The sequence below is a fragment of the Saimiri boliviensis genome, chromosome 8 (genome assembly GCF_048565385.1).
Source record: "Saimiri boliviensis isolate mSaiBol1 chromosome 8, mSaiBol1.pri, whole genome shotgun sequence".
Taxonomy (NCBI): Eukaryota; Metazoa; Chordata; class Mammalia; order Primates; family Cebidae; genus Saimiri; species Saimiri boliviensis.
In genome coordinates this window covers 68,072,103-68,089,694 of record NC_133456.1, presented here as the reverse complement: position 1 = coordinate 68,089,694, position 17,592 = coordinate 68,072,103, and the positions used below count along the sequence as shown (strand labels likewise).

The 17,592-nt window shown below is 41.9% G+C and overlaps 1 protein-coding gene across 1 annotated transcript in view; it reads left to right on the top strand.

The window, feature by feature from the left end:
• The first annotated feature begins 13,196 nt into the window (after positions 1 to 13,196).
• ZMAT3 (zinc finger matrin-type 3) overlaps positions 13,197 to 17,592 on the top strand; it is a 90,218-nt gene continuing 85,822 nt past the window's right edge. The window contains exon 1 of the mRNA XM_074404576.1: positions 13,197 to 15,949. The gene's annotated coding sequence lies outside the window, so the exon portion shown is untranslated. The remainder of the gene's footprint in view (positions 15,950 to 17,592) is intronic.

Genomic DNA, 17,592 nt, shown 5'->3' with positions numbered 1-17,592 from the left:
GAGGAGGGTCAGCGCTGAGGCGGGGCCGAGCCTCCTGTGCCCCGGAAGCAGATGCGCGAGGAAGCGGAAGTGAAAGAGAGGCGAGGGAGCGCCGGGAATGGGCTAACGTGGGACTGCGCTAGTGCGCCTGCCCCTGGCTTTTCCGCCCGAAGTCCGGATGCGGCTCGGTGCGCTCCTGCGACGCGAGCGTGACGCTCCGTCTTCCGCGGTGGCGAGGGCGTCGTGTCGCCCCGGGACAGTGGACCCGACCTGCAGTTGTGTCTGCGAGCAGCAGGCAGGCCGCGGCAGGGATACAGAAAGGCTCACGGGGAGCGAGTTGGGTAGCTCTCCTCGGCGTCCCTACAGGAAACGAGGAGGGTTTGGGGGAGGCGCGGCGGCTCACCGGCGCGGTGACGAATTCGATACCGGGAAGAACGCTTTTCGCGAAGCGCTGCTGCGCGTTCCGCCGGCCCCGGGGGGAGGCGTGTCCCATCCCGGGCGGAACGCGCCGTCGGCTCCGCGGGCCTTTGCCCGCGTCGTGGAGACCGTTCGCTGTGCCCTCATTTAAAAAAAAAAAAAAAAAAGTCAGATTGTGACTTGACCCCGCTCGTAGGGTTCAGTTCTGAGCGTTAGAAGACGTGGAGATGTTTTCGCGGGAAGCCGACGGAGGCGTCAGAGGTGTGGGCTGCTTACAAACTTGGTTCGAGAAGGGCGTGCGCCGCGGAAGTCTGAGGGGGCGCGAACGGCCGAGAGGCCGGAGGTTTCCACCGACGGGCGCCGAGGCCGCGCGCCGCCCTCGTTCCTCTGCGCTCTGCTTGTGGTCGTTGGAAAAGCGTGGGGACACGCGTGCTCCAGCATCCGTTCCTCGGATTTTTAAGCAGTAGAGGCTTGGAATTGACCCATTTGGAGATGCTACGGCCCCGGTGTCATCTGGGGCAAAATCGAGCAGCAGTGGGTGGGATGGGTTGTTCTCCCTGCGGTGGGAGTTTCACTGGGCTGTGTTTCTTTATTTCCTGTGTTTTCTTTCTTCCTTTTTCTCCCTTTAGCTCTGGTTTTCATCTCACATTCCAGGGGATTGTGTTTCTAAATATTTTTCTCAAACCAGTGTTTTTCAGCGTTTCAGAACCCTGTTACTCCAGAGTACGGAATTTTTTTAAAAAGCAACATTGAATTGCTGGGCAAAGAAAATCTTAAAGCAGTATTTCCCAAAATGTGTTTCAAGCACAGAGTTATGCCAGGGATATTTTTCCTTCTAAAATTTATTATTTTTAATTTTATGTTTTTGAGCTGGAGTCTCACTCTCTCGCCCAGGTTGGAATGCAATGGCACGATCTAGGCTCACTCCGCCTCCGCATCCCAGGTTCAGGCGATTCTCCTGCCTCAGCCTCCCAAGTTACTGGGATTACAGTCACCTGCCACCATGTCAGCTAACTTTTATATTTCTTTTTTTCTTTCTTTCTTTTTTTTTTTTTTTTGAGACGGAGTTTCGCCCTTGTTACCCAGGCTGGAGTGCAATGGCGCGATCTCGGCTCACCGCAACCTCCGCCTCCTGGGTTCAGGCAATTCTCCTGCCTCAGCCTCCTGAGTAGCTGGGATTACAGGCACGCGCCACCATGCCCAGCTAATTTTTTGTGTTTGTAGTAGAGATGGGGTTTCACCTTGTTGACCAGGATGGTCTCGATCTCTTGACCTCGTGATCCACCCGCCTCGGCCTCCCAAAGTGCTGGGATTACAGGCTTGAGCCATCGCGCCCTGCCAACTTTTGTATTTCTTAGTAGAGATGGGGTTTCACCAAAATTCCTGACCTCGGGTGATCCACCCCCATCGGCCTCCCAAAGTGCTGAGATTTCAAGTGTGAGCCACCACGCCCAGCCTATTTTTGATTTTTTAATTTTTAATTTTTTGTGTTTTTTTTGGGTAGAGACAGGGTCTTGCTTTGTTGCCCAGGCTGGTCTCCAACTCCTGGGCTCAAGAGATTCATCTACCTTGGCTTCCCAAAGTGTTGGGATTATAGGCGTGAGCAGACATGCCAGCCTAAAATTTTTTTTTTAATAAGTAACGAAATGCTAATTACCTGTTTTTTGTTATGTAATTATCTGCCCTTAAGAAGTCATGCGTTATAGCAGAAAAAGCCATACCTGGTACTTGAATGTGTGACACTATTCATTGGTGCAAAAGTAGCATTTCCTATCCAATTTGCAGTTGATAGTTGGCCTTCTATGGTGGCCATTGGTCTTAGGTGTCACCTTGCTTTCAAAGGTTTTTGCAGTGTTATTCAGTGTTTAAAATATCTATATGATATAAACATCTGTATGACCAAACTCATCACTCAAGGACTGGGAGCTGAAAGGTTTTTTTTTTCCCCCCCTCAGAAGCCCAAGATCAATGAAAGAAGGTTTTAAAGAAATAATGATTCTCAGGCTGTAAATGAAAGAAGAAAAATGGAATGCTTCAAAATTAAATAATTGCATCCTAAGGGTTCTAAAGAAGTCAGGAAGTGAAATGTCCAATATTTTACTATAGTTCTGTTCTAATACATCAGAATTACAATGACAGTTACTTGCCTTTTGGGTTTATTTCCATTGAAAGTCATAACTGGGCCGGGCGCGGTGGCTCAAGCCTGTAATCCCAGCACTTTGGGAGGCCGAGGCGGGTGGATCACGAGGTCGAGAGATCAAGACCATCCTGGTCAACATGGTGAAACCCCGTCTCTACTAAAGGTGCAAAAAATTAGCTGGGCATGGTGGCGTGTGCCTGTAATCCCAGCTGCTTAGGAGGCTGAGGCAGGAGAATTGCCTGAGCCCAGGAGGCGGAGGTTGCGGTGAGCCGAGATCACGCCATTGCACTCCAGCCTGGGTAACAAGAGCGAAACTCCGTCTCAAAAAAAAAAAAAAAAAAATAGAAAATTATAACTGATAAATATGCACCAAAACATTCTCTAATACCACTTAAGTCACTACTGACTTTTAAAGTCCTTTGTAAATAAGAGTCAACTTGGTTATGTAGCAGTCTACTTTAAATGTATAAAATTGCCAGGTCAAACAATTAAAACACACACACCGCGAGATAACTATTTGAGCTACCATATAGCACTTTTAACTTCTGTTGTGGTTAGAAAACATACTTTTGGCCAGGTGCGGTGGCTCAAGCCTGTAGTCCCAGCCCTTTAGGAGACTGAGGCAAGTGGATCACCTGAGGTCGGGAGTTTGAGACCAGCATGGCTAACATGGCAAAACCCTGTCTCTACAAAAGTACAAAAATTAGCCGGGTGCGGTGGCACATGCCTGTAGTCCCAGCTACTCAGGAGGCTGAGGCAAGAGAATCACTTGGACCTGGGAGGTGGCAGTTGCAGTGAACCAAGTTCATGCCACTGCACTCCAGCCTGGGTGACACAGACTTCATCTTAAACATGCACACATATCCACACACACAAGAACAACATGCTTTTAAGAGTTTAGTTCTTTGCAATTTAAGGTTTGTGTTGCCCCAGAATATCTTGGTGAATGTCCCATGTGCACTTAAGAAAAAGCATTAATATTATTAGGTGGAATGTAGTTTCATACCAAGTTGATGGTTTTGTTAGCATTGATATAATTGTAGATTTCTTTCTCATTTCACTTCTGTGTATTTTTGCTTTGTGTGTTTTGAAGCTTTGTTGTTAGAGGTATACACATTTAGAACTATGTGTTTTGGTAAATTGACTCTTTTTAATCAATCTGTGCTATCTCTCTTTATTCCTAGTAACATCTTTGTTCTGAAATCCAATTGGTCTAATATTGATACAGCCAGTTCAGCTTTTTTGATTACATTTTCCATTGTATATTTTTTCCCATTTTTTAAATCTATTTTTACATTTAAAGTAGGTTACTTCTAGACACCACATATTAGATCTTTTTAAAAAATTCCAATCTGATAATTTCTGTGTTTAGGTAATTTACATTCAATGTAATTATATGCTTGGATTTAGGTCTGTCATTTTATTATTTGTTTTCTGTTTGTCCTCTATATTTTTGTTTTTATTTTCCTACATTCTTTTTTTTTTTTTTTTTGAGACAGAGTTTCGCTCTTGTTACCCAGGCTGGAGTGCAATGGCGCGATCTCGGCTCACCACAACCTCCGCCTCCTGGGTTCAGGCAATTCTCCTGCCTCAGCCTCCCGAGTAGCTGGGATTACAGGCACGTGCCACCATGCCCAGCTAATTTTTTGTATTTTTAGTAGAGACGGGGTTTCACTATGTTGACCGGGATGGTCTCGATCTCTCGACCTCGTGATCCACCCGCCTCGGCCTCCCAAAGTGCTGGGATTACAGGCTTGAGCCACCGCGCCCGGCCTATTTTCCTACATTCTTATGGATTATTTGAAATTTTTAAATATTCCATTTTAATTTCTACATTGTAGTTTTAATATATTTCTTTGTAAGTTGTTTGGTAGTTTTTCCGTGGATTATAATATATATACCTAAACTTTTGCAGTCTACTTAGTATTAATATTACACCACTTCAAGTAAAATGTAGAAAGAAGCCTTCCAACCATATAGGTTTACCGCTGTCTCCTACCCCACTCCCTGAACTTCATGTCATTAGTTGGTATCTGTATCACATTTATATATGTGGAAGCTCCATCAGATGTTTTTGTAAGTTTTGCTTTCAGTAGTCGTATAGAACTGAAGATTAAATAATAATCTTTTATATTTACTTATCCATTTACATCTATGTTTTGCTTCATTCCTGAAAATTCTTTTTCCTTCTGGTATAATTTCCTTTTATCTTGAAGAATTGTAACATAGTTTTTTTTTCTTTTTCTTTTTTTTTTTAAGATGGAGTTTCGCTCTTGTTATCCAGGCTGGAGTGCAATGGCACGATCTCGGCTCACGGAGTTTCGCTCTTGTTATCCAGGCTGGAGTGCAATGGCACGATCTCGGCTCACCGCAACCTCCGCCTCCTGGGTTCAGGCAATTCTCCTGCCTCAGCCTCCTGAGTAGCTGGGATTACAGGCACGTGCCACCATGCCCAGCTAATTTTTTGTATTTTTAGTAGAGACAGGGTTTCACCATGTTGACCAGGATGGTCTCGATCTCTTGACCTTGTGATCCACCCGCCTCGGCCTCCCAGAGTGCTGGGATTACAGGCTTGAGCCACCGTGCCCGGCCTGTAACATAGTTTTTAGAGCAAGTCTGCTTATGACAAATTCCCTTAGTTTTCCCTCATTTGAGAATACTTTATTTTTGCCTTCATTTCTGCAGAATATTTAGCTGATTATACAATTCTTGGTTAATGGTTTTCTCCCCTCCCCAACCCCTCAGTACTTTATAGAATCATCATTGCATTCTTAGAGGAAAAACAGCTTAGATACTTAGAAGATAACCACAGATACTTTCCTCAAAATTCCAGTTAGCTAAGAGATACAGTATCTGAGAAGTTCATCTTAAAACACTTAAGAGTCAATGTTTTCCATTCCAGCCATGCCTTGCCTAGAGTTCAATATAAATGTTCGTTACACTTTCACAACCATGTTAAAGTCTAACTGCTCTATTTACACTTAGCACGAGAGGATTCAGGCAAAGTACCTTTCCATACTTGAGGTACAAAACAATTCTGGCCACAGAAAGGAGACAAATGTGTAGTGTTCTAAAGTTACCAGGAGTGCACATATGGAAAAGTCAAAGCTTCAAAACTCAGACTATTTTCAGCCAGGTGAGCCAGATGTGGTAAAACATAAAAAAAGTATCTTCAGGTCTCATCTGTTGTCACTCAAATAGTTTTCCTCAATATGTTATTTTTTATTTTTCTCTAGATTATATCAAGATTTAAGTTTTGGTTTTTAAATGGTTTGATTCTGATATGTTGAGGTATTGTTTTATTTATTCTGTTTGTGTTTGTCTCGTTTCTGAATTTGTAGAATTACATGTTTCACTAAGTTTCGGAAGTTTTCAGAAAAACTTCCGAAACTTACTTTTTTCAAATGTTTTTCTGCTTCTGTTATTTTCTCCTGGGAATCCAGTGACAAGAATGTTAGCTGTTTTGATATTGTCCTACATGTCTCTAAGGCTCTTGTTTTTTTCTTTTTTCAATCTTTTTTTCCTCTCTTTTGTTCCTCCTATCTATGCGGGGTATTTTCTGTTGCTATATCTTGCAGTTCACTTACTTTTGTTTCTGTCATATCTATTCTGATATTGAGTTCACCAAGAGATTTTTAAAATCTTAGATACTGTATGTTCTGTTTTTTGTTTTGTTTTGTTTTGTTTTTTTGAGACAGAGTTTCACTCTTGTTACCCAGGCTGGAGTGCAATGGCGCGATCTCGGCTCACTGCAACCTCCGCCTCCTGGGTTCAGGCAATTCTCCTGCGTCAGCCTCCTGAGTAGCTAGGATTACAGGCACACACCACCATGCCCAGTTGATTATTTTTTTATTTTTAGTAGAGACGGAGTTTCACCATGTTGACCAGGATGGTCTCGATCTCTTGACCTCGTGATCCACCCGCCTCGGCCTCCCAAAGTGCTGGGATTACAGGCTTGAGCCACCGCACCCAGCGATACTGTATGTTTTAACTCTTCATTTTCTGATTAGCTCTTTTTTGAAGGGTTTCTGTTCCTCTCCTAAGAACCTATACCTTTCTGTTCAAGTTTGGTCTTTACCTCAGGGGTAAAGTTAGTAGCTGCTTTAAAGTCTTTCTCTGAGAAGTCAAACATTGGAAAGGATTGGCATCTATTGATTGTCCTTTCCCTTGAGAATTGGACACATTCTCCTGTTTTTTTGTTTTTTAATTTTTGTTTTTTTTTTTAATGTGTCATTTTGGATTGTATACTGGAAAATTTGAATATTATGTTGATTTGATTAAGTGTTCTGTTATCCCCTGGATACTGTTAATTTTTGGTTTGTTTTAGTAGGCAATCCACATGACTAAGCACACTCTTGCCTCCGATGGACAGTAATTCTAATCTCGGTTTAGATTTTAATGCCTTTCCTGGGCTGCTTTGGTCCTAACCTGTGTGTGTGCTTGCTACTCAGGTGTTAGTCTGAGCTGTAGTTCAAACTTCCTTTTTCATTTTTCTTTCTGACTGTTACTTGAGTTCAAGGGATACATGTGCAGGTTTGCATGGGTAAATTGCATGTCATGGGGGTGTGGTGTACAGATAATTTTGTCACCCAGGTAATCTCATAATACCCCATAGGTAGTTTTTCCATCCTCATCTTTCTCCCACCCTTCACCCTCCAGTAGGCTCCAGTGTCTATTGTTCCCATTTTTATGTCCATGTATACTCAATGTTTAGCTCCCACTTATAAGTAAAAACATGTAGTATTTGATTTTCTGTTCCTGCATTAACTTGTTTAGGATTACAGCCTCCAGCTCCATCCATGTTGCTGCAAAGGCCATGATCTCATTTTTTAATAACTGTATAGTATTCCATGGTGTATGTGCACCACATTTTCTTTATCCAGTTCACTGCTGATGGGCATCTAGGTAGATTGAATGTCTTTGCTATTGTGAATAGTGTCGTGATAAACATACACATACCTGTGTCTTTATGGTATAATGGTTTATATTCCTTTGGGCATGTATCCAGTGATGAAATTGCTGCGTCAAATGGTAGTTCTGTTTTAAGTTCTACAGAAATCTCCAGACTGCTTTCCACAGTGGCTGAACTAATTTATATTCCCACCAGCAGTGTATAAGCATTCCCTTTCCTCTACAACCTTGTTATTTTTTGACTTTTTAGTAATAGCCATTCTGACTGGTATGGGATGGTATTTCACTGTGCTTTTGATTTGCATTTCCCTAATGATTAGAGATATTGAGCATTTTTTCATGTGCTCATTGACCATGTGTTTGTCTTCTTTTGAGAAGTGCCTATTCATGTGCTTTGCCCATTTTTAATGGGGTTGTTTGTATTGTGCTTGTTGATTTGTTTATGTTCCTTATAGATTCTGAATATTTGACCTTTGTTGGATGCTTAGTTTGCAAATATTTTCTCCCATTCTGTAGGTTATCTGTTTGCTCTATTGGTAGTTTCTTTTGCTATGCAGCTCTTTTGTTTAATTAGGTCTCGTTTTCCAATTTTCATTTTTGTTGCAGTTGCTTTTGGCATCTTCATCATGAAGTCTTTGCCTGAGCCAATGTCCGGAATGATATTTCCTAGATTTTCTTCTAGGGTCTTTATAGCTTTGGGTTCCATATTTAAGTCTTTAATCTATCTCGAGTTGATTTTTGTATATGGTGAAAGTTACAGGTCTACTTTTAATCTACATGTGACTAGCCAGTTGTTCCAGCAGCATTTGTTGAATAGGGAGTCCTTTCCCCATTGCTTGTTTTTGTCAACATTGTTGAAGATCAGATGGTTGAAGATGTATGGCTTTATTTCTAGGCTATGTGTTCTGTTTCATTGGTCTATGTGTCTATTTTTGTATCAGTACCATGCTGTTTTGGCTACTCTATAGTATAGTTTGAAGTCAGATAGTGTGATGCTTCTGGCTTTGTTCTTTTTGCTTAGGATTGCTTTGGGTATTTGGGCTCTTTTTGGTTCCAAATGAGTTTTAGAATGTTTTTCTCTAATTCTGTGAAAAATGTCATTGGTAGTTTGACAGGACTAGCATTGAATCTGTAAATAGCTGTGAGCAATATGATCATTTTAATAATATTGATTCTTCCTATCCATGAGCATAGAATGTTTTTTCATTTGTTTGGGTCAGCTAAGACTTTTTTCAGCAGTGTTTTGTAATTCTCATTGTAGAGCTCTTTCACCTCCCTACTTAGCTATATTCCTATACGTTTTTGTTACTGTTGTGAATAGGATTTCACTGTTGATTTGGCTCACAGCTTGGATGTTATTGGTATATAGAAATGGTACTGATTTTTTTGTACATTGATTTTATATTCTAAAACTTTGCTGAAGTTGTTCGTCAGATCTAGAAGCCTTTGGGCAGAGGCTATGGAGTCTTTTAGGTATAGTATCACATCATCTGTGAAGAGAGATGGTTTGGCTTCCTCTCTTATTTGTATGCCTTTTATTTCTTTCTCTTGTCTGATTGCCCTGGCTACAACTTCTAGTGATATGTTGAATAGGAGTGTGGGAATAGGCATTTTTGTCTTATTCCAGTTCCTAAGGAGAATAGTTGCAGCTTTTGCCCATTCAGTATGATGTTGGCTGTGGGTTTGTCATAGATAGCTCCTATATTTTAGGGTATTTATATTTGGTGTCTAGTTTGTTAAGGGTTTTAACATAAAGGGATTTGAATTTTATCAAAAACCTTTTCTGTATTTGTTGAGATGTTCATGTAGTTTTTGTTTCTATTTATGAGATGAATTACTTTTATTGATTTGCATATGTTGAATCAAACTCGGCATCCCAGAAATGAAGCCTACTTGATTGTGGTGGATTAGCTTTTTGATATGCTGCTAGATTTGGTTTGCTAGTATTTTATTGTGGATTTTTACATTTATGGTCATCAGGGATATTGGTCTGAAGTTTTTTTTATTTGTTTTGTCTCTGCCAAGGTTTGATATCAGAATGATGCTGGCATTATTTAATGAGTAAGGGAGGAGACCTTTCTCCTCAATTATTTGGAATAGTTTCAGTAGGATTAGTTAGTACCAGCTCTTCTTTCTATGTCTAGTAGAATTGGGCTATGGATTTGTCTGGTCCAGGGCTTTTTCTGGTTAGTAGATTTTTTATTACTGATTCAATTTTAGAACTCATTATTGGTTTATTCAAGTACCCATGTTCTTTTTGGCTCAATCTTGGGAAGTTGTATGTTTCCAGGAATTTATCCCTTTCTACTATGTTTTCTAGTTTGTGAGGTATTCGTAATATTCTTGGGCAGTGGTAATGCCCCCTTTTTCCTTTCTGATTATGTTCATTTGAATCTTCTCCCTTTTTTCTTTATTAGTCTAGCTAGCTGTCTATTAATCTTATTTATTCTTTTTTTTTTTTTTTTTTGAGACGGAGTTTCGCTCTTGTTACCCAGGCAATGGCGCGATTTCGGCTCACTGCAACCTCCGCCTCCTGGGTTCAGGCAATTCTCCTGCCTCAGCCTCCTGAGTAGCTGGGATTACAGGCATGCGCCACCATGCCCAGCTAATTTTTGTATTTTTAGTAGAGACTGGGTTTCACCATGTTGACCAGGATGGTCTCGATCTGTCGACCTTGTGATCCACCCGCCTCGGCCTCCCAAAGTGCTGGGATTACAGGCTTGAGCCACCACGCCCGGCTCTTATTTATTCTTTTAAGAAACCCACTTTTGGTTTTGTTGCTCTTTTTTATGGTTTTTCCTGTCTCTGTTTCATTCAGTTCCATTCAGCTTTGCTCTTCTTCTGCTACCTTTGGAGTTGGTTTGCTCTTGATTTTCAGGTTCCTTGAGGTGTGATGTTAGGTTGTTGACTTGCGATCTTTCGATGTTTTGGTGTAGGCGTTTAGTGCTGTCATCTTTCCTTGTAACACTTGTTAGCTGTGTCACCGACTCTCTAGTATGTTGTATGTTTGTTTTCATCAGTTTTAAATAATTTCTTGATTTCTGCCTTAATTTCATTGTTGACCCAAATGTCATTTGGGAGCAGATTGTTTAATTTTCACTTAATTGTTTGGTTTTAGTAGATTTTCTTGGTATTGGTTTTTTTGTTGTTTTTGTTTTTGTTTTTTTGAGTTGTGTTCCAAGGGTGTGGTTGGTGGGATTTTTTTTTTTTTTTTAAATTTGTTGAGAATTGCTTTATGGCCAAGTGTGGGATCAATTTCAGAGTATGCGCCATGTGCAGATGAGAAGAATGTACATTCTATGTTGGTGGAGTGGTCTGTAGATGTCTATTAGGTCCATTTTGTCAAATGTCAAGTTTAGGTTCCAAATATCTTTGTTAGTTTTTCTGCCTCAATGATGTGTCCAATACTGTCAATGGCATGTTAAGTCTCCCACAATTATGGTGTAGTTATCTAAGTCTCCTCATAAGTCTCCAAGAACTTGTTTTATTAATCTGGGTGCTCCAATATTGGGCAGATATATACTTAGGATAGTTAGATCTTCTCGTTGAATTGAATACAGAGCCACTGACAGTGGGAACGTTCAGCTAGGTGTGGACAGCTGCTCTGCAGGCCGGAGCTGGGGGCTGTGTCTCATGAAGACTACCGGGTGGGGGCTCATAAGGAAGACAGGCTAGGCTACTCACTGTTTGGCAGCTGTGGTATCCTGGAAGTGGCAGTGAAGTGAACAGTCCCCTTGTTCCTCTCCAGACCAAGGGCAATAGGGCAGGACCACTTCAGCTGCAGTGACAGAGTGGCTATGGGTTATCTGTGGGATTTCTTCATCAGTGAAATGCAGAACCCTGACTAAGGATTCAAGTTGGAGTGGTTCAGTTGTGCTGGGAGCCCAGGTTGAGAGGCCCTGCTCAGTGAAGAGTCACAGGGACAGGGACCCGTCTGGAAAGAGCCTGGTTACTTTTCTGTAAGGCAGCTGTGCTGTGCTGTGCTGTGCTGTGCTGTGCTGTGCTGTGCTGTGCCGAAGCACAGTCATCCTTACGCTCTTCACTTTCTGTTTTTTTGAGACGGAGTTTCGCTCTTGCTACCCAGGCTGGAGTGCAATGGTGCGATCTCAGCTCACTGCAACCTCCGCCTCCTGGGTTCAGGCAATTCTCCTGCCTCAGCCTCCTGAGTAGCTGGGATTACAGGCACAGGCCACCATGCCCAGCTAATTTTTTGTATTTTTAGTAGAGACGGGGTTTCACCATGTTGACCAGGATGGTCTCAATCTCTTGACCTCGTGATCCACCTGCCTTGGCCTCCCAAAGTGCTGAGATTACAGGCGTCAGCCACCGCACCTGGCATGCTCTTCACTTTCTTACGAGCCCAAGGCCAGTAGGAGTGGGGGGCCGTGGAGCAGCAAAAATGGTGTGCCTGCCCTGTTACCTCTGGGGGCTCTGTCCCAGGGAAATGCAGAACTGATCCCAGCCTGAGAGCTCAGGTGGGGCTGGGGTGGTCATGCTGGGGTCTCTGGCCAGTGGGCCTTGTCCAGCAAGGTACAGCAAAGGTGAGGTGTACAGTCTGCCCACACCTCAGCCCCATGGGTTTGGCCCTTATCCTAGGGGCATGAGAGAAAGCGTGGCTTCCCCTACTGCTGGAGTTATAGCTACTAGTTTCCAGGTCTCTGCATGTGCCTGAGTGGTGGCTCTGCCCAGACTCCATGCAGCTGTCTGTGTCGGTGTGGAGGCCTTAGGTTGAAGGGGTCAGGAAGGATCTTCTGAGCTCAGGGTTTAAAAGGTCTTTGGCAGAAGTGTGGCTGCCCAACAGCTCTCACTCACCATTTCCCCACACTGGGGAGTCTCGCTTGGCTCCACACCAATCCTGGGTGAGCAGCTGTCCTGTGTCACTCCTTTCTGTTCTCCATGGGTTGCATTGCTTTCTCAATGAATCCTAGCAAGTCCTCCTGGATGATCCCGTTGAAGAGCTAGTGTTGACTTACCATTCTGTCTCTTCTCCATGAGAGCAATGCACACTCGCTGCTTCTAGTCAGCCATCTTTGGTAGTTTAAATTTTAGTTCAGGTTTAAAAACAACTTTGCTATGCTTCTGTTGATCTGTGCAAATGTTACAAAGCTCTGGGATAAGCCCATGTCTTATAGGCTCATACACAGACTTAAGACTATCTCCTTTCCAGCTCTCTCCTCTCTGGAAATTCCCACATTCTGGCCTTCTGAGGCCTCTTTTCCTGGTTCCTCTGTCCAGAAAGGTGGGTTTTTATTGGAGTTTTAGCCAGTCAGGCTGCTACTCTTCTGCACAGTTTCGTGACTAGGGCCTTTCCTTGGGGAAAAGCCGTGAGATAGAAAAACAAAGACCTGCCGGGCGCGGTGGCTCAAGCCTATAATCCCAGCACTTTGGGAGGCTGAGACGGGTGGATCACGAGGTCGAGAGATTGAGACCATCCTGGTCAACATGGTGAAACCCCGTCTCTACTAAAAATACAAAAAACTAAGGCCGGGCACGGTGGCTCAAGCCCGTAATCCCAGCACTTTGGGAGGCCGAGGCGGGTGGATCACGAGGTCGAGAGATCGAGACCATCCTGGTCAACATGGTGAAACCCCGTCTCTACTAAAAATACAAAAAAATTAGCTGGGCATGGTGGCATGTACCTGTAATCCCAGGTACTCAGGAGGCTGAGGCAGGAGAATTGCCTGAACCCAGGAGGCGGAGGTTGCGGTGAGCCGAGATCGCGCCATTGCACTCCAGCCTGGGTAACAAGAGCGAAACTCTGTCTCAAAAAAAAAAAAAAAAAAAAAAAAAAAAGACCTGGGACACGTACCCCTTGAGGTGGCACCTCAGCGTTTTTGACTACCTTCCATGACCGACTTGCTTTTGTTTATTTTTCAGAGTCCTCAGGTAGCTGCTTTATTTTGTCTAGAGCTTTAGAGGGAAAATTAGGCTATAGTAGGGCTTATCCTACCATGCTGGAGGTAGAACTTTGAAACTATGGTTAAATATTTTATTATTTGTTTCTTTATGTGTGTCATGGCACAAGAAAGTCAGTTCCATGAGACCAGTATTGTTTTCACAGCACATAAACAGGTGCTAGATTTATGGGAGGACTCAAATGGGAACCAGGTTGATATATATGCTGTTTGTTAGAAAAGGAACAGGTCCATGTTACAAACAGAAGTGTGGCACCAGACATCACCTAGTGTCATGTGTTACAGAGACAAGCACTAGCAATGAAAAGAAAGTCTACGTCTTTCAACAACTACGAAGTATACATCATCTGAAAGTATAATTAAATCTAACAATTTCAATTTATTTGGAGTGAAGCAATAGATTATTTGTAAATAGTGTCTTTTAAACACACAGAGTATTATCCACAAATAAATTTGTGTTAGCTTATTTTAGCTATCTTGTGAGCTAAAGGTTTTTAACTTTAAAAACATTTTTATTGATATATAATGTTTGCACATATTTATGGGGTATATATGATACTTTATTATTTGCATAGACTGTGTAATGATCAAGTAGGGATATTCATGACATCCCTCACCTCACTTATGTATCAGTTCTATGTTTTGGAACATTTATGTCCTCTCATCTAGCTATTTTGAAATATATGTTGTTGTGAACTGTTGTCGCCCACTCTGCTATTGAACACTAGAACTTCTTTCTCCTATCTAACTGTATGTTTCAACCAATTAACCAATCTCCCTTCATTTTCTGCCCCCAAGACACACACCCTCCCAGTCACTGGTAACCATCATTCTACTCTCTACCTCCATAAGATTGGTGTTTTAGCTCCCACATATGAGTGAGAACACACAATATTTGTCTCTCTGAGCCTGGCTTAATTTCAGAAGGGGCACACAGATTCATAAAGCAAGTTCTTAGAGACCTACAAAGGGACTTAGACTCCCACACAGTAAGAGTGGGAGACTTTAACACTCCACTGTCAATATTAGATTGATCAACGAGTCAGAAAATTAACAAGGATATTCAAGACTTGAACTCAGTTCTGGACGAAGCAGACCTAATAAACATCTATGGAACTCTCCACGCCAAGTTACAGAATATACATTCTTCTCAGCACGACATTGCACTTATTCTAAAATTGACCACATAATTGGAAGTAAAGCACTCCTCAGCAAATACGAAAGAACAGAAATTATAACAGTTTCTCAGACCACAGTGTAATCAAATTAGAACTCAGGATTAAGGAATTCACTCAAAACCACACAACTACATGGCAACTGAACAATGTGCACCTGAATGACTAATGGGTAAATAACAAAACTAAGGCAGAAAAAAGAAATTCTTTGAAACCAATGAAAACAAAAACACAACATACCAGAATCTCTGGGACACAGCCAAAACAGTATTTAGAGGGAAATTTATAGCACTAAATGCCCAGAAGAGAAAGCAGGAAAGATCTAAAATCAACATCCTGACATCACAATTAAAAGAACTAGAGAAACAAGGGCAAACATTCAAATGCTAGCGGAAGACAAGAAACAACTATCAGAGCAGAACTGAAGGACATAGAAACACTAAAGACCCTTTAAAAAAAAAAAAGAATCCAGAAGTTGATTTTTTGAAAAGATCAACAAAATAGACCACTAGCCAGACTAATAAAGAAGAAAAAAGAAGAATCAAGTAGACACAATAAAAAATGATAACAGGGCCGGGCGCAGTGGCTCACGCCTGTAATCCCAGCACTTTGGGAGGCTGAAGCAGGTGGATCACGAGGTTAAGAGATCGAGACCATCCTGGGCAACATGGTGAAACCCCGTCTCTACTAAAAATACAAAAATTAGCTGGGCATGGTGGCACGTGCCTGTAATCCCAGCTACTCAGGAGGCTGAGGCAGGAGAATTGCCTAAACCCAGGAGGCAGAGGTTGCAGTGAGCCAAGATCATGCCATTGCACTCCAGCCTGGGTAACAAGAGCAAAACTTCGTCTCAAAAAACAAATGATAAAGGGGATATTAACCATCAATCCTACAGAAATACAAGCTACCATCAGAGAATACTATAAACACTTCTATGCAAATAACCTAGAAAATCTAGAAGAAATGGATTAATTCCTGGACATACATACCTTTCCAAAGACTAAATCATGAAGAAGTCAAATCCCTGAATAGACCAATGACAAGTTCTGAAATTGAGGCAGTAATTAATAGCCTACGAACCAAAAAAAGCCCAGGAGCAGAGTGATTCATAGCTGAATTCTACGAGAGGTACAAAGAGGAGTTGATATGGTTCCTTCTGAAATACTGCAAACAATAGAAAAAGAGGGACTCCTCCCTAACTCATTTTACGAGGCTAGCATCATCCTGATACCAAAGCCTGGCAGAGACACAACAAAAAAAATTTCAGGCCAATATCCCTGATGAACATTGATGCAAAAATCCCCAATAAAATACTGGCAAACTGAATCCAGCAGCACAACAAAAAGGTCGTCCATCACAATCAAGTCAGCTTCATCCCTGGGATGCAAAGCTGGTTCAATATATGCAAATCAGTAAGTGTAATCCATCACATAAACAGAACCAATGACAAAAACCACATGATTATCTCAATAGTTGCAGAAAAGGCTTTGTATAAAATTCAATACCCTTGCATGCTAAAAACTCATTGATTTCTGCCGTGATCTTTATTCTTTCTTTTCGTCTAATTTTGGATTTGGTTTGCTCTTGCTTTTCTAGTTCTTTTAAGATATATCATTAGTTTGGGTTTTTCTTGCAGTTTTTTTCTTTTTCTATTTTGATGTAGGCACTTATATCTATAAACTTTCTTCTTATTACTGCTTTCCTTGTATCCCATAGGTTGTGGTATGTTGTGTTTTCATTATTGTTTTTGTCAAATTTTTCTTTTTCTTTTTCTTTTTTTTTTTTTTGAGATGGAGTTTCGCTCTTGTTACCCAGGCTGGAGTGCAATGGCGCGATCTGGGCTCACCGCAACCTCCGCCTCCTGGGTTCAGGCAATTCTCCCACCTCAGCCTCCTGAGTAGCTGGGATTACAGGCACGTGCCACCATGCCCAGCTAATTTTTTTGTATTTTTAGTAGAGACGGGGTTTCACCATGTTGACCAGGATGGTCTCGATCTCTCGACCTTGTGATCCACCCGCCTCGGCCGCCCAAAGTGCTGGGATTACAGGCTTGAGCCACCGTGCCTGGCCGTCAAATTTTTCAAATTCCCTCCTTAATCTCTTCATTGACCCACTGGTCATTTAGGAGCATATTGTTTAATTTCCATGTGTTTATGTAGATTCCAGCATTTCTCTTGTGATTGATTTCCAGTTTTATTCCATTGTTGTTAAAGAAGATAGTTGAAATTATTTTAATTTTTTCAAATATTTAATACTTGTTTTATGGCCTAACATATGCTCTATTCTTCATCTGTGTACTGAAAACATTAGCTGTATTCTGTAGCTGTTAGATGAAATATTCTCTAAATATCTATTAGGTCCACTTGGTGTATGATACAGATTAAGTCCAATGTTTCCTTGTTGATTTGCTGTCTGTTCAATGCTGAAAGTGGGGTATAGGTCAAAATAATACTTGTATCTTATGTACTTTAGGAGTATAGGTGAAATAATAGGGACAATGCAAAAGAAAATCCTTTTGATTTTGAAAACTCCCAAAATGTTGACTGGGAAAGAGCTTAAGCTTATTCATTAAAAGCTTCTATTCTCTCTCTCTCTGTCTCTCTCTCTCTCTCTCTCTCTCTCTCTCTCTCTATATATATATATATATATATATATATATATATATCCACATTTTAAAAATACACTGAAAGAATAGAAACACATCAACACTATACTTTTTTTTTTTTTTGAGATGGAGTTTCACTCTTGTTACCCAGGCTGGAGTGCAATGAGGCGATCTCGGCTCACTGCAACCTCCGCCTCCTGGGTTCAGGCAATTCTCCTGCCTCAGCCTCCTGAGTAGCTGGGATTACAGGCACGCGCCACCATGCCCAGCTAATGTTTTGTATTTTTAGTAGAGACGGGGTTTCACCATGTTGACCAGGATGGTCTTGATCTCTTGACCTCGTGATCCACCTGCCTCTGCCTCCCAAAGTGCTGGGATTACAGGCTTGAGCCACCACGCCCGGCCTAACACTATACTTTAAACATCTACTCTGCATCAGGTTTTAATTCC